At 43.4% G+C, this 24,706-nt stretch overlaps 1 protein-coding gene across 12 annotated transcripts in view; it reads left to right on the top strand.

Moving 5' to 3' along the window:
• Nucleotides 1–24,706, top strand: part of LTBP1 (latent transforming growth factor beta binding protein 1) — a 362,585-nt gene that overhangs the window by 152,606 nt on the left and 185,273 nt on the right. The gene's annotated exons all lie outside the window — the stretch shown is intronic.

Genomic DNA, 24,706 nt, shown 5'->3' with positions numbered 1-24,706 from the left:
CCAGGTTGTCATTCAATACAGTATTTTTGTCACAGAAAAATGTCTTTTATTATTTTTTGACCAATTATGGTTTGCCATGTGTACCCAAATAATCACAGACACCCACGTTACTTTATGAGTTGCTCACAAGAATAGCCCAAATGTCAGACAGATAATAACACTGGCTAGATCTGGTCTTTTTATGGAATATTGCTGTTTAGTCTTGGGAGTGCATGTCTGGGGGGTAGGAGAAGGGAGGGTGTCTATTTCAAACCGATTTCCATCAAGACAAAAACACAAGGAGGCAGCTTCAGGTCCTTGTTTGCTCTTTGATGATTCTCCTTTATTGTGACTCCTAATCCGTATGAGGTCTGACTAGTGTATTCTTGTTCGCCTGTCCTTGGAAAAAACTTGTGCCCATAGATACTGTTTAAAAGGGTATTGTGAATTTCCTGGCCACGATCGGGGTACTTGGGGCATATTTCTAGAGGAATTTAGCGGTTAGGTGCCAAATGGCACATTACGCTCAGCAGGGCAGAGAGCCGAGTCGAATGGGAAGTGTGTTGAACTGATGATCAGGAAGCTGGATTCCGGTCCTTGTGGTGCCCCTAACTAGCAGCACATCCACAGGGCGTGACGGTCCCTCTTTCCGAACCTCAGTTCTCCTCATCCATAAAACAAGTGGCTTACATTGACTGACCTCTAAAATTCAGTCCATCTCTAAAATCTCATGATTTTTTTGGGGGGGGGTAATAAGTAATATTTTCAGACTTTTTCGGAAGGTTACAGACAAGGAGGGGAGGGGAGAAGACAATTCCAAGCAGGTTATTATGGGCTTAATGGCTTTTTTCTCTTTGACTTTTCTTGATTGTTTTCCTTTCTCTCATTGCTTTCCCTCCTCCGTCACCAGCAATGTCTGCTCCCCACCTCCTTGCATTTTTTCATAAATCCTTACAGGAGGAATGACAAAGTAATCGGATGGGTGGTAATTTTTTGGCTTACTGTGTATTCATTTTGAAACTAAATATTTAAAGACTTTGAGAAACAGAGGAAGTGTGCTTGTTAAAACACGCTGTACACTTTCCTTTCTGGCATTTAAGCAAATGTTGAGGAACAGAATACATGTACTCTATTCAGAATATAAAATGCAGAAAAAATTATTTACAAAAATACTTCAAAGCCTGAGCTCAACTCTGCCATAAAAGGATTGGCAGTGTATTTTAATGAAAGAGAGTGAGAGAAAGGGAAAGAGAGAAAGAATAATAGTGAACAGTTTCACATTGGAAATCGTGTGAACTATTTCATTTATATCCTGAGCTATTTCTCTCGTCTCTTTACATTTTAATTCAAACACTGGATAACTTGAGGGGCAAGTTTTACTTTTTTAAAGAATGCTAACTTTGTAAGATTTCTAGATTATGATTCTTCCGAAAACCAGAAAATTTTAGAAATTCATTTTCCAGACATACAAGATATCTTTGTGGACTTCAGTGGTTTTTAATATAACTTTATTAATTACTTAGAAAAAGCCACTTTCTAATTTATTGCTTTTCCCTCCATATACTTGTTTATATTATGTTAAACTTTTGACAAATAAGATATGTACATGGAAAATAGTTCAGTTGGGGGAAATCCAAATTTTATCATAACTGTAGTTAGTTATTCTCTGTGGCCTCTGATTACTTGTTAGCTACTATCTTTGGTTACTTAAGATGGGGGCTGGAAAGATTTTTCTATAAAGGGCCAGATGGTAAATATTTCAGACCTTTCAGGCCATACAGTCTGTATCCCAGCCACTCAGCTCTGCCCTGGGTGCGGCAGCAGCCGCAGACAGCACACGCGAGCACGGATGCGGCTGTGCTGCGGAAACGGTCCATTGGCCGGATATGATTTGTGTGCCGTCGTTTGCTGACCCCTGCTCTAAGGAGTCAAAATAATGCAGGGAAGACCATATGGACTTCCTAGTCAAGGCGCCCTAGTGAAATAATCCATTTTGATCATCAGAAGAGCAGACATAATTTCAAACATTTACACGGTGATTTACAGGTTTTTGTTTTTGTTTTAAAGTGGAACAGGTGTTCTGATCACCACTTTTTTCGATGAGGAAACTCAGGCACAGTGGCTTCTGTGTGTTTGCCTCGGTGTACAGCATGTTAGCGAGGACTGGCACTTAGATCTCCTTATGTCCCCTGTTTCCCTGACTCCCCGAGGTGTGACTGTTGTGTGGGAGGGACAAGGTGCAGGACCTTGTGGAGGGTTGAGTTTGTAGGAAGGCTTGAGGGGACAATAGAAAATAAATAACTGAGAGGCCAACAGCCCTGGGTTCAGATCCTGGCTGTATCACAGCCATCGGGCACATGCTGGCTGGCTCTCTGTCTGCTGGGGCCCAGGTCACATGTCTGTGCAGTGCAGGTAACAGTAGGTACGCAGAGGGGGGTTCTGTAGCAGGTGCAGGGGTGATGTTAGTCTCTTCCTTCTGTCACGCTTTTTCAGTGGTGGTCACTCTGGTCTGGGGTGATGGCGCGTCTGGGCTCGGCAGATGGGAGAGGCAGGTGCATTTTTCGTTCCTGTTACGCACACACTGTCTGCTCTTGGGTAGTCAGCTGGGGAAATCTTAACTAGAACTTGCATTTAATGTGACTTTAAAAGTGAGGCCCGAATGAGGATGATACCAGGGGAAGTGCTCTGGGACTTTAGAAGAAACTCATTTATTTGGTCTGATGTAATAGGATATTTACATTAAGTGGCATTTCCTATAATATAAGCATATTTTCATTATAATAACTTTTTTGGTGGCATTTTGAGCTTTGCCTCTTTGCTCTTCCTGCTTTTGCCTTTTTCAGAAATGGAAATGTGCCCCCAGTTGGGTGGGCCAGCAGGTTAACTATTGTTGCTTTAATAGATTCTTTCCATTCCATAGGAATATAATGAAGATGACCTTCTGGTATTTTTAAATTGTTTATAGAATCTCGAGTTCCTCTAATAAGAAGAGCATAGGAATTCATGTTGTCACAACTAGAGTATTTCAAATAAAATAATTCTGTCCCTTGGCATGAGTTATTTGTAGAGACATTGGAAAGCAGTCACGATTGCTGAAATAACATGATGGGTTTATATGATGCTTCCTCTAAAAGATTACAAGGGACTGAGATTCCATTAGCACCAGATGAATAATTATAAAAAGTATTTGATAATTTAAAAAGGGTCTTCCCACGTTACTTTATTTGATGCTTATTTCCCCCGAGAAAAGTAAATGGTGGCATCGTATTTTGCAGACGTGTGTACCAAGGCTTTTGTGGTGTGATTAAAGATGACTTTAAGTTGGTTTTCCTATCCCAGAGACCAAACACGTCCTGCCCTCCCATGTTGCCTCCTGTGACCATATTGTAGGTGGTTATGTATAAAACACTAAATTAGATTTTCCAAGAGAAGCCAATCCTAAAGCTGCCCTCAGAGAGCTTATACTTTAAGGAGGAGATGAGACACGTATGTAAGTAATCCTGAATCAAGGTAGAAATCTCTTAGCAGAAACTCAGAGGAGGAGCTGGCATTTCTAGTAGAGGAAGGATGCTTTGAGAGAGAAGGGATGGCATGTAACTTTTTCTGTTTAGTTCACCAGGCTGCCTCCCAGCCGCTCAACAGGTTGGCTCGTAGTAGGAGCTGAGCAAATGCATGTTGCCTGACTGGGGACCGCTGGGGGCAGTTCTGTTTGAAATGTGGTTCTATTTGAAATGCAGTTCTATTTGAAACATGGGCAAGTTCCAAAACAAAGGTGGACAGGAAGTAGAGAGGAGGGAAAGGTAAAGTTGATGTGGGAAGGATTTACCCGTCAAAATAAGGCATGGAGGCAAGAAGAAGGCACGGGTGGTTCTGGGAATTGGGAGTGGTTTCCCTTAGATGTGCAATGAATGAAAGACAAGGAAAGATGACCGGTCTGGGAAAGTAGACTGGGGCAAGGCTATATAGTGCTTTGATTTCAAGCTTAGCAATGAGGTCTTTCCTCTTTCAAATCTTACTGACCTGCTCTGGAAAGGGGACATTGATATATTTATCATTTTGAAGAAAAGAGGGAAGTTATGCTTTTGAGGTAGGGCACTAGTGTTTTCATAGTCTAAGTAGGCTTCTGAATGGCCCATGGTCACTGCGACAACCTCTGGGTGCTTTGTGCTGCTCCGAGGTCAGCTTGCTGCTGCTCTGCGTGGGGACCTCTCCGCAGAGCTCACAGTGGCAGCTCAGCCCTGCAGCGTTTGGGTGGGGAGTGGGAGCTGGCCGTGCTGCTGCACTCATTGTGCAGGCTCTCCTCTGAAGGAGGGAAGAAAATTCTCCCGCAATGAGGCATTAAATAAACCAACAGAACTGCTCAAGGAGGGGCAGGCATTGAGATTTTATTTTTCTGGCAACTTGATTCACACACTGAAGCTTTCGTCGTTTGCCAGTTGTCATTGTTTGGATCCCTTGATGTTTATCCAGCGCAGAAACCAATCCAATACCAACATGTCACTTTTTGATTAACTGAGGCATATATTTTTCCCATAATGCATGGGTACAGGTTTCATGTTTTTCATTTAGGCAGTCTAGAGTGAGTAAGAAGTTGTTAAAGAAGCTATTCCCACAAATAACCTTTTCAAATTATTATTATTATTTTTTTTAATTCTCACCTGAAGATATGTTTACTGATTTTAGAGAGAGAATGGGAGAGAGAGAAGTAGAGAGAGAAGCATCGGTGTGAAAGAGAAACATTGATCAGTTCCCTCCTGCGTGCCCCCCTAGTGGGGAATGAACCCGCAACCTAGGTGTGTGCCCGGACAGGGAATCGAACCCTCAGCCATTTGGTGCACGGGATGACACTCCAACCAACTGAGTCAACCAACTCTGCCCAGCCAGGGCTCAAGTTATTTTATTTTCTAACACTGAATAAATGTCATCATGTAAAGCATTTCCTTTTGTATTTTATTTAGGCTGTGGAGAACCCATAAAAGGCTGGTATGGGAACACCAGTTCATTTACCATATTTTTATGGAGCACCTGCTATGTGCCAGGGATTGGCTTAGGCATTAGGAATACAGCCATGAACAAGATAGACAAAGTCCTTGACCCTGCAACATTAAAAAAAAATAGAATGTGGCTGTGCAACATGTATGCATCTCGAAGACATTGCATACGATGAAATGAGCCAGACACGTAGAACAAACACGCTGTGAGTCCACTTGTATGAGGCGCCTGGAGCGGTCTGGTTCCTAGAGGGAGAGAGTGGTGGTTGTCAGGGGCTGGTGAATGTGGGGAGACAGAGACACAGAGTTGTTTAAATGGTACTGAGTTTCCGTTTCGCAAGATGAGAAAGTTCTGGAGATGAAGGCACAGCAGTCTGAATGTACTTAACACTACGGAACTGTACACATGGAAATGCTTATGTATTTTGCCACAATTTATAAGACTGAAATGTGTAGTACCAGAATAAGCTGTAAGAAGCGTTCTGTAGGATAAAATGTCAAGGAGTGATCAGTGCTATGAGGAAGTACAGTGTTTGTGGTGGGGGGCTCTCTGGTGAGATGCTCTGTGAACAGGGACCCAGTGGTGTGAAGAGCATCACAAACTTTGTAATTGAGCTTGTGACAGTGCTTGTTATTTTATTTACACCATGGAACATCTCCAGGGGCTGGTCCTGGAGAATTTATGTAAACTATTCCAATATGTCTTGTTGGGTTAGGCTTTATCCAGGTATTGATATTGTATTGTATTAGGGTATCCCATGTGTCGTATCTGTACGTAAAGAGCCTCACACACAGAAGATGGAGACAGGTAAGTCATTGGGCTAAAAAAGTGGTCCTGGAATCATTGGAGAAGGACTCTTGCTTGTTTAGAATAAAAAGTATGGGGACTTTGATAAATGAATTACCAAAAATACTATGAGGGGGGACCCAAAAGAGCAGGAATTTATTTATAAAAAATTGTGTATTCTAATTTGCTTAAATTTCAGTCACCTTTGAGGTACTCTCCATTTGATGCACTACATCTGGTGAGATGTTTTTCCCGCTGCTCAAAAGTTTTTATACTTATTAATTTTCATGCCTTTTAGTGTTTCTGCTGTTTTTTGTTTCAGCTCTTCCACATCGGTAAAACGTTTCCCTTTGAGGACTTTCTTCATTTGGGGGGAAAAATGTTGCTTGGGGCAAGGATCTGGTGGGGAATAGGGATCATATTGTTTTTGGTCAAAAACTGCAGAATGCTCAGCATGGTGTAGGCAGGTGCGCTCATAAGTCACCTGTCATAAAATGGGCAAATGCATTGGAAGAGTCTTCAAATAAAATTCACTGTGGCCAAATGCAGCTTCTCACAATAGATGATACACTGATACAGATGGGCTCCTAGAACAGTCACCTAGCAGGGGAAGCTTGTACTACAGGGGCCTGCTCTCTAGGAGATAATTCCTCTTTTTGGGGGGACCCCCTCATTTGTCACCTCTTTCTCCAACATGATTTTGGCATGGAGCTTTCTTCTAAGGAAGGGAAATGCAATGGGTTCCTACTTCTGAGGGCAGGGCTGGGTGTGTGTAGGGGAGAGTGCCCAGTGAAGGAGCGCTGCATGGGAAGGTGGTCCAAGGGTCGGCTGGACCAAGGAGGGGCTTGACTCTAAGGGCCAAAATCAGGAAAAAGTGAAGTCCTACTTGGACGAAGAGGAAGATCCTTGGGGATGAGGAAGTAAGGGGCGTCTTGGCCCTAGTATAAGAGGCTATGTCTATAGTCGGGATAGTTTCGAAGACACTCACCTTAGGTAGAGGAGGGTTCCACAGTTGGCTTGCCCAGGGAGAAAGGCGTGTGTGATTGATATTCCCGCTTAAGCCATACTTGGCCTGTACCATGGGGGTGGACGGGACGGGACTCCTTAAATGGGTTGTGCTAGGTTAGCCTAGAATAAATGACCTTTCAAAATTCCTTGGAGTCTGTACCACCATGTCACAAAGTGCGTATTCTTTCCCAGTCTGTCGGCTTGAGCATATGGAATGATCTTTGGAAAACTCCAGACTGCTTAGCATGGCACGCGGGGCCCTCAGGATTAGCTGCTGCCTGCCTCCCTGGCCTTCACTGTGGCTGTGCCCCTTCCTCTCGCTTCTGCCAAACTGGGCTTCCAGGGATGCCAGAGATCCCCAAATGCCCCAGCGCCTCTGTCTTCACACCGCCGCCCCGCCTGGCAGTCACACTTCCCCACGAAGCCTTGGCAGCGACCCACTGCTGTTTCAAGAGTCCGAGAGCGCCGCTCCTGCTGCAGAGCCTCCCCCCCTTCTTTGTTTTCACACAGGGTTCTTTCACTCCACTCTGCACTGCTTGGGGACGCGGACCTGTCTACCTCATGTCGGCCTCTCTAGTGCCAGCACTGTGCCTTGCTCTGGAGATGCTTACTGCGTGTTTGATGACAGAGCTAATTGTCTATAGCAGGTGCCTGTGTCGTGGTAGCACACACACATTTTCGCTGCTTCGGCTCCATCCAGCATTCTCAGGTGACTGAAATCACAGGAGTAACGTAATCGTGTGAGAGTTTGGGGGGTGGGGTCACAGGAAAGGAGAAACATTCTGGTGACTGTAAGATGCAGGAAAAAGGCTACCTTTGTAGCACTTCGTACGGTTAAGTTTTCATACCTGCAGCGGTTCCAGGTACATGGAGCTGCCGCTTCCCAGTCCTGCGGTCTGTCTAAATCTCAGCCTCAGGGTCCACTTCCAGCATTTCTGCCTGCACTGTTTTTCTCTTTCCCGTTAACACCTGTAGTCACTGCCGTGTCAGTTGACTCGCCGTGGTCTGGCTCAGGTGCCACTGACTGGTGCTGGCACCCTGGGCTGGTGACCCCGCCTCCCTGATTCCACACTGGTTAGATGACTCAGAGGATGCCCTGAGCTTCTCGCAGGGCTCTTCTGAGGCTCATGAGAAGGAGCAGGCTGGAGGTGTACATGGGCTCCTTGGGTTGGTCTGAAGAAGACGCTTCTCTTCTGAAGAAAATGTATCCTCTTCTTAATTTGCAACCCCTTAATTTGCAACTCTCTTAAGGAGACTTGATTTGTCTCCTGTGACGTGGGGGAGTGTGCTTACATCTTCTGGAGCTTTGGACAGGGTATGCCCTGTGTCCAACAGAGGCAGGGTTTCCTTTCTTCACTGACCCTGACAGCACAGTAGCTTCAAGAAAGACCTAGAAAGCTGTTTCCATCATGCCCTCCCTTTGCTGCTCTGCTGTGAGAGCACAGAAGGCTCTTCTTTTGCTCGCAGTTAGATTTGCTCACCAAGTAATGTCAGATACGACATCATATGGCAGGCGCAACAACATAGTAGCCTCTCTTCCTTGGACCGTGCCCCTCCTTGTGGGGTTCACTTGCTTACCTAGGAAGCTCTTACAGGTTGTCAGCCTTGCTGGCAACAGGGAGAGGGCTGAAACATTGTAGCATTTTGGGGGACCAGAAGCTGTGGTCCGGAAGAAACGTCATCATCTTGAATAGATGGGGCCATCTCCACTGATGTCTGTATCATTAGATCCCACTTTGTGCTATTCACTTTGCTATCATTTGCGTAAATCCTTCTGAGCTCCTAGGATAGAGTAAATTTAAAAAGGCTAGCTGTAAGGTAGAGACTGAAATTTCATTTGTGGATACGGCGTATACCTGCAGCATTCATTGGCATATAAGCTGGGCTTTGGCAGCTAAGTATAAAAGTAAAACATTTGTATCAGCTTTTAATCTCGAGGTATATATGTCTTTTCCAAGCGGAGAAGGAATTGTGCATTTGTGTACTGTTGGAAAAACCTCTTGGCACTCACATCGCAGATGATGCGAGAATGTTTTTGAGGGCAGCCACACAGCCATCTCCATGCTCTGCCGTCCAGGAAAATCAAATAACTACCAAATGGGACAGGACAGAGTTAGTGAGGACGTTTGAGATGCACTCCCCAAAGTTACATCTCACACGCGCACGCGTGCGCGCGCGCACACACACACACACAACGAGAAGAAACATGCCCTTCTCTTTGCCAATGGAATGGAAAGTGGCCATCAATGCAGGGATTAAAGTTTGATTTTCTGTTTAGTGAAGGGCATGGGCTTAAGGAATGGCTCAACTCCATTCTGTCAAGTTTACACTCGTGCCATAATTACTGAAAAAACTGGTGTGACTGCAATGTGGGCTTTTTAATCTTTTATTTTCTGGTAAGATTTGGTGGAAGAAAGGGAACAACTTCATGCAGTAATGAGAGATTTTTTTTTTTCACTCAGAGAGCAAGCTTCAGATGTGCATCAGAGCCAGGACAGTTCTGTTCTGGATTATGGGGACTTTCGAAGCTTTCCTAGTACAAAAGCTCAGCCCAGTCCTCATCAGACTTACCCTAGAGGAGGTACAAGGGAGAATGGACATTAACATCTTCTGCAGTGGGGAAAGCAGACCACTGCCTTGTTCTTGGCACGGGAACATTCTTAACAAAAGTCTGAGCAAGATTAGACTGTGGCACTTTTTGCCACTGCATTGTCCCTTTCTGAAGCAAGGCTGATTTGTAAGCCCTCAGGATCTTCTCGTGGTATTAACAACATCTTGAGCCAGCTATTTTATTGGGTGTACACAGAGGGTAATTAGAAACATCTGAGAGCCCCATCATGGGCCCAGAAAACCATGATGGTGTAGGGAAAAGGAGAAAAATAACATTCCTGCCAAAGCTGTATACTTGGTAAATAGACGAATTAGTATTAAACGACATTTACGCTTAGTATACCATTTTTGAAAAAGAAGCTCAGCTCTTCGGGCTGAAAATACCTTTTAACTGAAATATACTCACTGCAGAAATCATAACCTTATTTGGTAAAAGACTTCTGACTGCTGTTCATGCAGTAATTATCATTTCCCTCCTGTCAAACTCCATCATATTATAGAGCATTTTCTGCCAGAGGAAGTATTTCTTCTTTTTACCTGGCAGTTACTTGAATACTTTAGAATTCTGAGGGATCTCATGTAAGGAAATTAACTCTTAGAAACATTCTGCACCAGGGACTAATAGTGCCAATTTGTCTAATAGTTTATCCTAGAAATCGGGTTGGGATTCAAGAGTGTGGGCTCTCTTTTAGCCGGTTATTTGAAATTTGATCTGTTCCAATGGTGGCTGAGCTTGAGCAGTCGGCTGTGTAGCAATAACAGTGGCTAAGTCAGGGTCTGATTTAAATCAGGTCCTGTTCTTTCTTCCTTCAAGACCAAATCTAGACAAGAAAACCTAACAATTTGCTGGTGGCTGGTGAATGGTTCCTTTCATCTTCATTCACAAATAACAAGCCCTTGTGACAAGTCCGCGCGGAGCCAGGCTGACGTGGCCCAGGCGGCCGTGGACCGGGTTCCCGTCGGAGGCCTCCGGCGTCTTTTCAACCCGCGTTGCTGTGTGTGTCCCCACTGGGTGTGACTTCTTTGTCCTTCTTGATCATTTTGAATGCGATTCCTCCTCGATCCTGGGGACAACACCGTATGGTTTGTCAGAGGCTGACAGAGACTTAAGAGAAGTTGATTCATTCACCTGTGTGAAATTGTCTGCGGTGGGAGATAGCGCAGCAGGTAGGCGGGAGTCCTTGCTGAAACCCGGCGTTGAATGCCTTGCCCTCTCCAACGCCTGAATCAGCGGCTCTTAGTCCTGGTTGTACAACAGAATATCCCACAGATCACCTAACAGTCCAGGTGCCCAGGCCGCTCCCTAGGCTTCCTGAATCAGAGTTTTTGGGTGTGCTCTGGGTGTGTGTGGCTTGAAAACAATTGATGCCGGCGATTGTTGCACACGTGTATAGCTCTGATACAGATCCCATGGTCTAAGCCAGTGCTCCTCACCGTTTACTGCTTGTGGGAATCACTGTGAATCTTGAGTAAGTGCTGATTCTCATTCAGTAGGTCTGGGGAGGGGCCGGAGACTCCGCGTTTTTAACAGGTTCCGGAGGGATGGGGTGCTGCCTGGCCCACGGGTCACCCGTGGCATAGCAGAGATCTTAAGGTACTATCAACTCATACTGAATAATGGCTCACAGAAAAACATGTATCGTGAATTATTTATACAGACTTACTGAGTTTCTATATGAGGCTGATACTGTATTAGGAAGTGATTTGTAAATGCCAGAAGAGAATCAACTACGGAATCAAAAGATGTTAACTTTTTGCAGCTCCCCCACCTCAATTCCTAACCCTCTTACAGCCGCGGCTTCCTCACCCTGCCAGGCAGCCTCCTCCGCAGGGTCCCCTGAGGACACCCTCTTTGCCCCATGAAATGCTGGGGTCCAGGCTGCCTTCTTTCTTCATCCTACTGCCTCAATCTACTCTAGCCTGCCTCCTGCTTTACGAATTTGCCAGGGGACAGTGAGAAAGTCTCTTTACCCATGTCCTCTGTTCCAAGGGATATGTGTCAGGCTCTCCAAAGAATTTTCACCGCCGGAGCTCCAGCGCAGCGAGTGGGTTTTGGCAGCACAGCCCGCATCCCAGGAAGTGAGATGACGTCACTGACTTTCACCCCCAGCTTTGCGGTGTTGCCCAAATCTCTTAGCAAAAGTTCTACTCCACAGTCTGCACACCTGTGTGCAGAACTGTGTGCATTCTTGGCCCACTAGCAAAGGACATGGAATTATTATTCCAGGAAAAGTGGGAGAGGAGATATACCTGTGCAAATCCATCCTTGTTCTAGTTAAGTCCTGCTTGTGATTCATAAAGAGCATTTTAAAGGTATCTGAGGACCGTCTTTAGGAGAAGATGCACTTGAATGATACTGAGTTGTCTAAACCTGCCATGCAGACATCATCCTGTCTGATAACATGCAGTTTCTACCCTGAACTTCCTACCTCCAGTGCTTCGACATTGACCTGTGAACAAGATACTTGAGAGCGCTTCTAGCACAGAAAAGAAGCTGAATGAATGGACAGTGAGAGGGAGCATATCTTCATTAGCAGGGATAGCAGAGCTGAATTCCCCTTCCTGGTGCCATCAGAAGCCCATTGTATTTCCTTCCTTCCCTAACTGCTGGGTTCTTCCTCTCTCCGATGTGGTCCACTGGCACCTGGGTTCTGTGTCTTGGTCCCTCTCTCTTATGTCACCTGCATTTGACAGGCATATCCTTTGCTGCGTGCTCACTCAGTTCCCTCTGCTCCTCTGAAATACCTGGTTTACACCCACAGTGCAGATGGGAAGATGAAAAGCTGAGTTTGTCTGATGGTTCTCGACCAGAGGATGTTTGGCCTCCCAAAAGAGACATCTGGCAGTTGTCAGGAGACACTTTTGGTTGCCCAGACTGGGGGGTACTCCTGGCACGGAATGGGTAGAGGCCAGAAACACAACTAAATGTCCTACAGGGCACAGGACAGGCCCCAGAACAAAGAATTATTTGGCCCAAAATGTCAGCAGTGCCCAAGTTGAGAAACCCTGCTTTAAGCATTGCAGGTTTTTCCTGTTGGACAACATCTTGACCCCTGTCTTTGACATTTTGTCCAGGTTGCTGGAGAACAGTCCCTCTTAAATCTCAAGACTGTTGCCTAGGTAAAGCCTCCAGCATTTGGTCACAGTTGCAATCCCCTGTGGTGCTGAGTGAGGCTCAAAATCATAACTAGTTCTTTCAGCCCATCTTCTAAGGCTGTTACCTAATAAACTGGGCCCTGCCTCCTGGAGACTCGATTTGCCTTTGACCATTTATACGAGATGATGTCACTGGATTTCAGAAGGGGCAAGGATTGAGGTGGTTCGGGATGTCTCAGGATGACTCAACTAGTGAGCAGCATTGGCCTCTTTTATGGGGATATTTTGGAAGCTGTAAGTAAGAAATAACGAATGGGGAAACACTTAGGACAGGAGGCATTTTTTTTCACATCTCAGAAGTGGTTGTATAAAACAAACCACTTTTCAACACTGACCATTGCTACTGTGGGACACTCGTTCGCAAAGCATCTGTGCCACCACCACGTGAGAAGAGACAGGGCAGGGCGTGTTTATTTAAATGATAGCACCGTCACATGACCAAATAAACACGGCACCTTGGGAGGGTGCAGGTTTGTTGTTTCTAACCCCAACGCCTGTACGCAGGCTTTTTGAAGGGTTATCTTGCCAAGTTTGAAAGAAAAAAAACACCCAGGCATTAAGTCTGACACGTTATTTTATTTGTTGGGAAAAGGAAAACCTCGTTGTGGCTAACATACTCTAGGTTGGCTGGACGGTGACATGTATCATGTTTTCAAGCATTTGCTTTCGGACTGCGAGGGAGCCCTAGAGAGTAAGTCAAAGCCATTGCCTTCACTTGCGTATAATCTCCTGCTTGCAGTCCCTACCGCCACCCCCTCATGTTTTGGTCATCTTGGCCAGGGAAACTTGAAATTCTCACAGGTGTGTCTTTTGTGCTTTTTTTTTCTTGAATGAAATGCATTGTTCTTAATTTATCAGTATAGGGATGATACATTTTATTGCTTCTCTTCATGAAACCCCCACCCCTAATTCATGTGGCTAATTTTTTTCTATTATATCTTATTATTAGTTGTGGTAAAATGTAACTTTTACCACTTTAACCATTTTTCAGTGGATGCTCCAGGGGCATTGACGGCATGCACAGTGATGAGGTACAGCATGGCCACCGTCCATTTCCAGAGCTCCTCATCATCCCAGACAAACCCCACACCTGCCACACAGTCATTCCCCTTCTCCTCTCCCCTCTGGCCCCGGCCACCTCTGTTCTACCTTCCATCTCTATGCATTTGCCTGTTTTGCGTACTTCACATAAGTGAAATCGAACAGACTTTGTCTTTTTTTGTGTCTGCCCTTTTTTCACTTAGAATAATGTTTTCAAGATTCATCCATGTTGTAGGATGTGCCAGAATTTTCTTCCTCTTTAAGACTGAGTAATATTCCATTGTGTGCATGCTGCTACATTTTGTTCATGTATTCTGTTGATAGACACTTGGGTTGTTTCCATCTGCTGTAAACATGCCGCGATGAACATTGGTGGGCGAGTATCTGTTGGAGTGCCTGCTTTCGTTTCTTTTGGGTTTATTCCCAGAAGTGGAATTACTGGTAATTCTGTTTCACTTTTTCAGGAATTGCCAAATTGTTTTCCACAGCAGCTATACTATGTTAAATTTCTACCAGCAGTGTATCAGGGTTCTAATGTCTCTATGTCTTCACTGATACTGGTCACCTTCTTCCTCTTTTTAAATAATAGTCATCCTATTATATAAAATGGTATCGGTTTTGCTTTGGTTTCCTTAATTACTAATGGTGTTGAACCCCTTTTCATGGGTGTGCTGTTCATTTGTAAATCTTCTTTGGAGAAATATTTATTCGAGTTTCCTTCCCAATTTTGAATTGGTTTGTTGTGGTGGATTTTTTAAAAACTGGGATTTCTACTTACCAAGGTAAATATATAATTACAGCGTTATATGTAGCTGATCTTGATTGTGAATCTTCTGGGAGACCTGAGTTCTAATCCTAGTCTGGTCATTTGGACAAAACTAATTTTTAAGTCTTCTTTTTTTCATCTGTGAAAGGAAGAGTTTAGGGAGTAGATATTGAGGATCCCTTGCACCCCTCAAATGCTATTATCCTGTCTAAAATAAAGCCTATCTTTTGAGGAGAATGATAGAGTGTAAACAGGATTTAGTATGTTTTATTCTGAAAACATTTATTGTGATTTTCAAGTATGTATATTTTGTTCCCTCTTGTACTTTTTTTTGTTGTTGTTCCACTTCAAATCAAAGGATGATTTTACACAACCCAGTGATATCTTGTGTGGTGACGTGTCATCAGTCCGACAAGTTCGATCAGAAAGCCGGAGTCCTGAAACATTTGACAAGCTTACAAGCGATTCTGTGTTTTTTCTTACGTAGTTTTTTAACCAAAGTGCTCGGAAGAGCTTGGCCAGCAACAGAAGGACGGGCTGGTGGCCCGAGGGAAGCTCATTTTAAATGGAGTGAAGGCGAGTTCAGGGCTCGGTTGGGCCAGTCGGGTTGTCCGGGACTAATTTTTTTTTTTTTTGAAGGAAATGGAAATGAGGGCCTATATGCCTTAGTATGTGCTGGGGGCCCTTCTACAGACTATAACAAATGAATGGTTTAGGATTAAAGATCTGAACTATAAGATTTAAATCACTGGGGCAGGAGTGGGGGGGAGTCAAGAACGAATCCTAAATTTAAGGAATATAGTTTTTATAGTAACTAAAGAGGCAGTTTTCCCATCTGATCCATGCTTCTTTATCTCCTGCCAGTTCCCTGGATTTCTTAATTTACTTGGATTAACAGCTTTTTAAATTTTTTCTTCTTGTGGAAGGAGAAGAAGACCAGATGTCTGAGCATTCTTCAGTCAAAGTACGGCGCGCAGTGGTGCTTGTGCCGGAGAGGCGCCCTACTCCGCGTCCCTGTGGGCCTCAGTGGGCTCCTTTGTCCTTCAGGAGTTTGGAGGGACCGAGAGGGTGGGGTGTTTATTCCCAGCTCCCTCCTCCCGTGGGGTCCTCGGGGGTCATTATAGTCAGAGTAGTATCCACACGGTGTTCTTGTGAGTTATGATTAACTGCTCGATTACCATACATCATACATTTGATGACATCAAAATGCAGCTCCTTAAACTACAACTCTGAATATATTTTAACACATTGTAAGATAAGAGATGATGTATTTAATTTATTGTGTGCAAAATATTATAAATCAGTGGCATTGCCTAGTACTTTAGTATTTTTTAGATCATATAGCTGTAGTTTCATGTCTAATACAAAGAAATTGCCTTCTGGTCATAGTTTTAATAAGTTTTAGAAGAATCCAAAGAAGTTGGATTCAATTTAGTTTACTATGTAGGTTTTTCATACGGAATTTAAACATTTCATAGTTTTTTTCAGCTGACAAATTTTACCCACTTGACAGGCACTCCTTTGGTGTCAAAAGAGCAGATTTTATTTGGACTGAAGGCGTGCGTGGAAAGCATACATAATTTCCTCTCTTCTGAAGTACTTGGCCTTTGAAATTTAATACATAGTTTAACCTTAAAATTATAGATGCTGAAAAATTTATAAGTCAAACATCAAAGGTGTTTGGATTCCAGAGACTTGGTATTGTCTGCAATTATTTAAGATGTTATTAGTGCAAAGAGCATTAAAATGTGGCTAATACACGCATGGGAATGAAGAGCTATGAGGACAGTAAGCCATGAAGGAAGGGAAATGGTATTTCATTATTCGCTGTTGTCAGTGTGCTTCTGAGAAGTTGAAAGCTAACGATGGCATGGTTGTTTGAGATGACCCTGTGTGCAGGAGCTGGTTTATGGAAATCTGTGGAGAGCTGTTTTGTGACATGAATGGGAGACCCTCAGAGCTGAGAGTAGGTCTCAGAGCATCTCTCAGAGGTTTGCCCGTTTTGTTTTATACATCAGAAAACTGAGGCCCAGAGAGGAAAGGTGGCTACCTCAAGGTCACAGCTAGTGGCACAACTCTGGGTCAGACCCAGGCCTGTGATCCTCACTGCATTGCCAAATGAGATTTTTAGGTTTAATATTTTTATACCTGGCAATTTCTTAAAGTGGCCTTCCGTTGGACAGTGCCACTGTGTGATGGTTTCGAATGCATGTCGCCCACGTGAGAGAGGAGCATCAGAGCAGGGTTTTGCTCCAGCCCTTCCTCACTGACCCCATGCCCACCCAAATATGGTGGGATGACCGAACTCAGAAAAAACATACATGTAGAATAGAATATCCCCTAATTGCTCTGTAAACCTTTGCCCAACAAAAGAATGATAGATTATACTGTATAAACTTCAGATAGAGATTGATGTGTAGAACACCGAACCCAGACACCCAAGGGCTGAGGATTAAAAATGCAAGTAGTCCTGCAGAAGGAATATCCCGAGGTGTCGGCACACGGGCCCTTGGTCCCAGCCACAGAAGGCCACGTACTACCTACAGCACCTTCTGTGGGGGCAGGCACCATAAGGACTAGCAGTTTTGTGCCATTTTGTGGAACTAACCCAGAGGAGAAATTAAGAGAGGGCATCCCAAATGAGCCCAAGTCTGGGAGAGTCACTTTTCCCTGACTAATTCCTGGAGGTAGGGGCGGGGGGTCCTGAGTAATGTTTTCTTAGCTTATTGAGAGGAAGTCGAGTCATAGAGTATCTGTGATTCACTGCCTTTGTGGTTATCAAAGAAGTCACCTTTTAGCCAGAAAATGGAAGATTTCTTTCCAGTGATTCACATCTATTGCCCAAAACACTTTGGCCGGAATTCAAGGTATAAACTCAAGTCCCTTGGTAGTAACATTTAAACACCAGAATCAACAAATCTTCCCTTCTTGGCTCCTTCTCTTCCCTCTCTGCTGCTCTTCTCTCCTCCCCTCCCCGGTAACCTTGATCCTTCACATTGGTCGTCATCGTGTACCTAAATGCTGGGTAGCTGTGAAGATAAAACTATCAGTCCTTCAAAATGGCAGAAACACGGAGTCAGCCTTTTTCCTTTCCTATGAAACCGATGACATATTCTTAGTCTAGCACATCATATAATGAGGCAGGAAACACATTTCTTTGGAGAGCTCAGCTAAGGTGAGATGAAAATGTCTGTTGCACTTCTCTGTCTCGTGGCCAGACAGAATGCAATGAGACGGGAATGTCGGGGGCTTAGCGTGTGCTTAATCCCAGCCCCGAGAGTGCCTCTGTGAGTGAGGGAACAAAGCGCAGCCTGGGGAGCCGTGGCTGTAGTAGCAACAGCTGCGCTTAGCTTGGCTCCCTCCCCTTGGCTTTGACGGACGGAGCCCTGCTAGTCTTCACAGAGGGGAGCAGCCTGCTGCCACTGTGGCCCTGCAACTCAAGGGCTTCTTATCACAAATAATGAAAAAATATGGGTTCCCCCCAGGCTGCAGCTAAAGTAATGATAACAGTCCCTGTGAACCGTGAGTGCTTTGCTATAAAGCCAGGGCTCAGCCAGTTCAGCAGCCGCATAACTGAGCTGTTGAGTTTGAGTTATCAAAAAGCCATCACCATCAGTACTTCCTGTCTAGCACCTTTTAAAAGTAACTTCACTGGTTTTATTGCCAGAGAAGGAATTTCTGCTGTTCATCTCTTCTAATTCTTAATCTCTGTGCCCGACCATTCAACCCCTTTAAATAATACTTTGAAATGATGGAAAGACAGGAACTCCTGTGGTTGTGCTTCTATTAAAAGGCATTTACTGACTCTGCCTCTGGGATCAATGGGTGGGTTAATTTGGGCTTCTTTAGCTCCCTGTATGATATTTCAATGGCTTATTAAAGAAGAAAAATGTCCAGAGTAAAAGTACAGGAAAAGATATGGTTTGGAGCTGGAGGGAAAGGAAAATTGATGTTTATTGAGTACCTTCCATCTACCTGGCATAGTTTTAGGCATTTTCATACTTTATCTGTATTGTGAGAATAATAGGTATAGTGTTCCCATTTATTGGTTAGATAACAGAAGCCTAGCAAGTTTAAGTATTCAGTCTGGAGAATTATAACTTTCAATCCACCTGTGAAAATAACTCTAGTGGACAATTTCCATTTCTATGGACACACAGAGAAAATTGACTGGGGTCTTCAAGAGACTTGCCCTTTTAATTGTCAGCAGATGAGTAGCAAAACTTGAATTTGATGGACCCCAAGTGCTGGGGAGTCATTGGAGTGGGTCGTTCATGTGGTCAGGGCCACGCTGCTGCCACCTCCAGGGGGACATTTTCACTGATTGTGTCATTGTTCCCCGGGTGGCTTTCCCGAGCGCTTGAATGACTCCGTAAGTTTGGTTTCCTCTAACTAGCGTCTAAGCTTTTACAGATGAGGCACCACATCTTCGTTCTGTTCCTCTCACAATGATTAGTGTGATACAGATGGAAAAGTGTGGGAATTCAGGGCAGGGGCTTGACCTACTATGGAAATAGGCTCTGTTAGCTCTGCTGGGAGCAACTGCCTATGATAGACTTGTACTGGTAACTAGCCCCTGGGCCCTTGTGGTAGCAGCTACTACTATTTCTGCTTCATTATTATTGACCATTACAGTACCTAAGGATGGAAAGTAGATTTTATCTACTGACTGCCCTTGTGACTGACCTGTGAAGTGTGGCAAAGGATTCAGACTCTATCGAGGCTCTGTAAGAACATGATAGATTCGTAATTTTTTTGTTAAAGATAGAGGAGGAGAGACTATAGCAACTGGCCTAGAGCTGCTGCTCCCGGGGGGGTGTTTGCAGCAGTCCACTGGTCACAGCAGTGGTGACATGGCCTCCTGACCCCTTCAAAACCTGTGGGGATGACGTGCACCCTTGTTGACGGTGTGGTAGACTTTGAATACTGACTCTGCCACTTGTTAATGGTGTTCTCTGGGGAGAATGCTAAATGTCTCAGAATCTCAGTTGTCTATATGTTTTAACTATGATTAGAAAACTATGACTAGAAAACTATGTCATTCACAGGGTTTCTATAAGGAGTAAATGAGATAATGAAGTTAATACCCTATAAAAAGAGTAGCCAACAATTGTTAGTATCCTTCATTACATGGAGGCCAAATAGCCATTTCCTTATTGAAACTTTATTATCTTTGCTTTTGGTGAACAAATATTTTTATATGCATGAATAAATGATGTTGATATTGACATTAAGGCATTTTAAGATAGATATATTGTCATTCCCATCACTGTAATGTATTAGCTGAAAAATTAATGTGTTTTAGTTTATTAACAAAGTGAGTGGAAACCTTTCCACAGGTTTATGTTGCATGTAAAGAACTTGCATCTTAGACTAAACGTTCATGACACTTTCACTGATCAATCTTAGAAATTTTGAGTCATTTGATTAGTTATTAAATAATCTCTCTGTACTTCTAGATAGCTTTCATTCCATGTTTTTCTTTGCTCTGTATTCCCACCATGGCTTCTGAAGTTTTCTTCTAGAGGAGAGTGGAGAGACTCGCTAAAAGTGACCATACTTACTAGCATTCCTTGGTAGATTTGTAGGAGCCTGAGAAATAATGTATTAAGGAACTTGTTTGATAGCCATCATTTTTTAAGTAGAGTGATAGCCGTAGATAAATATTTTCTGTGTTTGGTCAGGCACAAAACAGCACATTTGGAGGGAGACAATAATATTGTTCCCATTTACCTTTTGTACCTAAAGTATTGAATTGAAGGAACCAGAATAGAGGGTGAAGTTAATCAATCCTGAATATGTATTTGATAGATTTGTATTTGTTCCTATGTGTGCCAATACAGTCATACAGATAAGTGAGCATATAACGATAGTGGTTAAGCGATATCCTAACAATCAAAACGAATCCTTTAATCATTATTTCTCTTGTTTGTTTTAGGAATTCTGACTGGATGTTATCCTATTTCTAGTAATTACTTGGAAAGTTCTATCAATTCTCTCTTCTTCCTCTTTTCATGAGGTATCGGGCAATGAAAACCAGAATTCTCCATTTTAATTGTAAGAACTCTGTACAGTTTTAATGCTGATGGTGAAAGCAGAGATTTTGTTCTTGTCTTGAAATCCAGTCTGAGCTTTCCTAATCGAGACCATATTGGCGACACATGCAGTTGACAAGGAAGAGTCACTGTTTCCTCTGCTTGGCTGATGATCAGCTTGCTAGCAGCTGGAAGATCTAATCATAAGTCACTCATGAAGATTATGGATAAGCTGTAAGTTTATCTACATCTCTAGTCTTTCTCCTTCAGTGATCATGAAAGTTTCACATAAGGAGAGCAATTACTTTAACATTGTAGGAAGAGTTCAGAGGGGATCTGTCAGATGTAGTCGAGGACTTGTCCCTGGACCCACAGCTAACGGAAGTGGCACAAATGTATGTCAGAAGCAAAATCAAAGGGCTTTTATGAAGAGTGAGAGAATATTCCTCTTAGACCCAAGAAATAGGAAGCTTTAGGAGACTTTAAATCATCACTTACCATTGGAGATATTCCATTATGTTAAAAAATTATGGAAAAACTATAAAATATAGTTTTAAAAATATTTTGGACATAATAGTTAAAAGTTTTGAGACAGTTTGAAGCTTGGGACTAGGGTTGCAGAACTGTTGGATCTTTGCAGGGTTGCTGCCGTGCGTAGACTGGGAAAGCATTGGAAGCAGCCTGACATACTGTGGGCTGCTAGCTGAAGATGGTCACTTCGCTTTAAGCATTCTTATTCTCCTTGTTTTGGCGTCATTTGGAATAAAAAGAAACTCGAGAAGCTGTCCTGGGAAAATATTCTTAATTGGTCCTTGTATAAACCCAGAAATAGTTTAACTTTGGGTCTTTTGCCTTTTGTTAAGAGGGCTGGAGAGTTGGTGCCACTGAGGTTCGTTAAAATCATTGACGGGTATTGGGCACCTATGTAGGGTTCCTAGATTCAGAGGAGCAGGAGCACCTCAGCCTGCAGAGAGCGGTCAGAGGAGGCCTCGCAGAAGGGGAGTAGTGAGGGGCCAACCCCTGAGGAGGAAGAGTGAGAAGAGGAATCCTTCCAGAATCTAGCCATGTGCCTTGGCATGGACTTGGCAGAGAGAGGGGTGTGTTCTAGCAATCACAACTATGTCTGTTTTGTGGTCTACAACGCCCCAAGCAGGGCATGGTGGAGACAAGGCTGGCAACACCGGGTACTGTGTGCACTGTTACTATGAGTGGGGTCTTTAATTCTCACCGCAAACTCAATGAGGCAGTTGTTCCACTAACCCCATGGGGTGGTCACCAGAATTCCTTTGAGAAGATTTTTTTTTTCCTTTCAGGTGATGGGGAGCTATAGGAAAGTCATGCAGGGAGTAGTCATGTCAGAAAGTACATTCTGGACATGGTATGGAGGGAGAATGTTGGGGAGAGAGGTAAGAAAGGCATTAGGGAGGATTTTAAGAAGGCTTTGCCATAGTCTGTGTGAGATAGAATAGTCTGAACTTGAGCAAAGGCCTGGGGAAAAGGAGAGGAAGACACTAACTGGAGAGATACTGAAGTGAGAATCAGTAGAACTTAGTCATGGTTGATGTGTGGGTTATGGGCATCCAGCTTGAAACTAGGCTTCAATGCTTTGGGCTGATAGCAGTCTTTTTAAAAATGTAATACATTACAGAACCACAAAAGTTCTAGCACTGAAAAGGAAAGGTATATATCAGGTAGATCTATTGTTTTATCAATTAGCAAAACAAAGTCCAGAAAGCTGAACTAAACCACTGATGGTCGTTTAGCTGTGTGATGCTGGCCTGAGACTGGAATTCTCAGAATTCTCCACTGGGGAGATCTGACTGGGGGTCAGATCTCCTGGCCCCCAGTGCAGGGATCTTCTGACACACGAGACTTTAAACTTGTATTGTGGAAATGTCTACAGTAAAGGTGATTTTATTTCATCCCGAAAATACCACCATTACTATTACTACTATTGCTACTATTACTACTACTACTACTACTACTACTGGCTGGATGTCTTTCTGATAAAAGTAGTGGCCTAGGAAATGTGAATCATGTTGCAGAGTGCTTAAATTACGTGGTAAACTACGTCAGTACCTCAGTTCCATGTAGAGAAGTAACAGAGTTTTGGAAGGGAGCTGGGGACAAGTCTTTGCTCCACATGGCTTGTGAAATGCATTTGAGAGCTGCTGGGTTTTAAGCTTTGATGACACCGAATCCGTTAATATGCAGGGAAGTTGTAAAGTGCTTCCTTCTTTCTTCACGGGCTTTTTCAAGTTTTACAAATTGCCTCTTCCAGAAAAGCTGTCACTCTGGAAAGTAGACACACATTGTATGGGCTTTTTCTTCTTGTTTGGATCAAATATGTTAGAAACTATAAAACTTCATTTTGAACTCAGTTTGGCAGATGTTTTAGTTTGTAAGAATGGTAGGAAAAGGATCGGAGTTTGTGAAAATGTTTCATTTTGTATCAGTAAAAATCACTATATGGTGCATTTTTATTCCAAATTAAAATATCCTTATATAGTTTTCTTAACTTCAGTGTCTGAGTGGCCATAAAAGGAAGGCAGAAAGAGGGACAGGAGGAATACTAGGGGAAGAGTTTCTGAAATTCTTCTCCATCCAACCCATGTAGTTTCCCTGATGATATTTGGTTTATTTAGGAAAGTTGCCAGACGGGTTTGGAAATTTCTCTAGCCCTGATTAATGATGGTAGTTTTAATTTACTTTTCTTCCATGTCTCCGATTCTTACCCTGTACAAAACTTAGACCTCCGATTGTTTTGTAGTGGTAATGGGGTATTAGATGTACACTAGGATGTTTCAAAAATCAATTTAGTCTAAGTCTGAGCTACATCTCAAGAGAGTTAATTAGACGCATACCCTTGGGCCAGTACTGGGGATTAGAAGGAATTATCTTCAGGAAGTCGGTTTTAATGCATATTGTCTTGATTTAATGGAGTTTTCCAGATTCAGGAAGTATATATGGAGCTCTGAGAAATGTACAGGCATATTTTAATAACTTGAACTTGACATATCAAGTTATTTAAGTTAAATGGAAGTAGACATCCTGGCTCATCTCATCAGTAATGAGTCATGTGACTTTGAATATCCTACACATTTGACTCTTGAGAGGTCTGTGTGACTTTAAGCAGTGTGCGGTAGAAGCTGTATGAAACTACCACCGTGTAACTGACTTTCCAAATTAACCAACTCCCTTCACTGCTTTTTAAAAATACACCGACTGATAACCATGGCTTGCTGAATATTCTTGGCCGATAGTTCACCCCACACATTACAAAGGGTCAATTCTTTTGTTTCTCACCAGACAGATATGACATCATTTAATTAAATATTGTGTGACCTGATCAGAAATGAGTACAAAAAGAGTTGTTTTATGAAAATTAAAAGACAATAAAATGACTTGGAAAGACAGTAAAAGCAAATGACTAATATAAGACTGACTATCAATTTAAGGGTAAGACAATATTAAGAACTGGAAAGCAAACTATACAGAATTTGGCATTCATATGGCTTCACAGTAAAAAAGTGTTTTACATAAAGCTCCATTTTCTCATTTGTTCATTCAGAAAGCATTTATTAGGTATCTACCATATGACTAGCATTTTGCTAAGCTGTTGGGATGTGCCCCTGAAAAAGACAAAGCCCCAAAGGCAAGGTTCCTTTCCTCCAGGAGCTCAAGACGAAGTGTTGGAGAAGTCAGACACACCCCCAGACAATTACAGTCCAGTGCCTTCTGGGCTGGGTGTTCACATGCATTCATTTCTGTGAGTATGTGGCGGGCCGTAGGAGCTGTCAGCTTTCCCTGCCGTCATCAGGAAAGGCCTTCGTGACGAGATGCAGCTTAAGCAGAGCCTTGGGTCGAGGTGGTAGGGTCGGGGTGGTGAGCCGGGAAGGAGGGAGGGACCACAAGTGCACGAGGAGGCATGGAGTACTCGGCACGGACCAGGGTTGGCTGTGTGTGGAACTGAGGGGCACACAACAGCAACAGTGGGGAATTGGGCTGGACAGGCAGCAAAAACGAGGTCAAGAAGAGCCTCACTGCCCTATTTGGGTCTAGATGTCTCTCACCAGCGAGACATCTCTGATAGAGAGAATCTTTGAAATAGATAAGCAGGAAGTTGATGTGTTCCGCTTTTAACTCAAATGAGTCTGGATCTCAGAAGGAATTATCTAGTAGAAATTACATGAGAACCTCTTAACCACTGTTCGAGTTTTTGACGACAGTGTCCAAAAATCACCTCCTAGTTTGCACTGGACATTCTCATCCCTCTGTGCATGCTGTGTAAGAAAAGAAATCTGGGTTAAAAATGTTTTAATGTGGCAGGTTG

Source organism: Phyllostomus hastatus, unplaced genomic scaffold (assembly GCF_019186645.2).
Source record: "Phyllostomus hastatus isolate PE091 unplaced genomic scaffold, TTU_PhHast_1.1 phas_scaffold_78, whole genome shotgun sequence".
Classification (NCBI taxonomy): Eukaryota; Metazoa; Chordata; class Mammalia; order Chiroptera; family Phyllostomidae; genus Phyllostomus; species Phyllostomus hastatus.
This window is presented reverse-complemented; position numbering and strand designations above follow the sequence as displayed.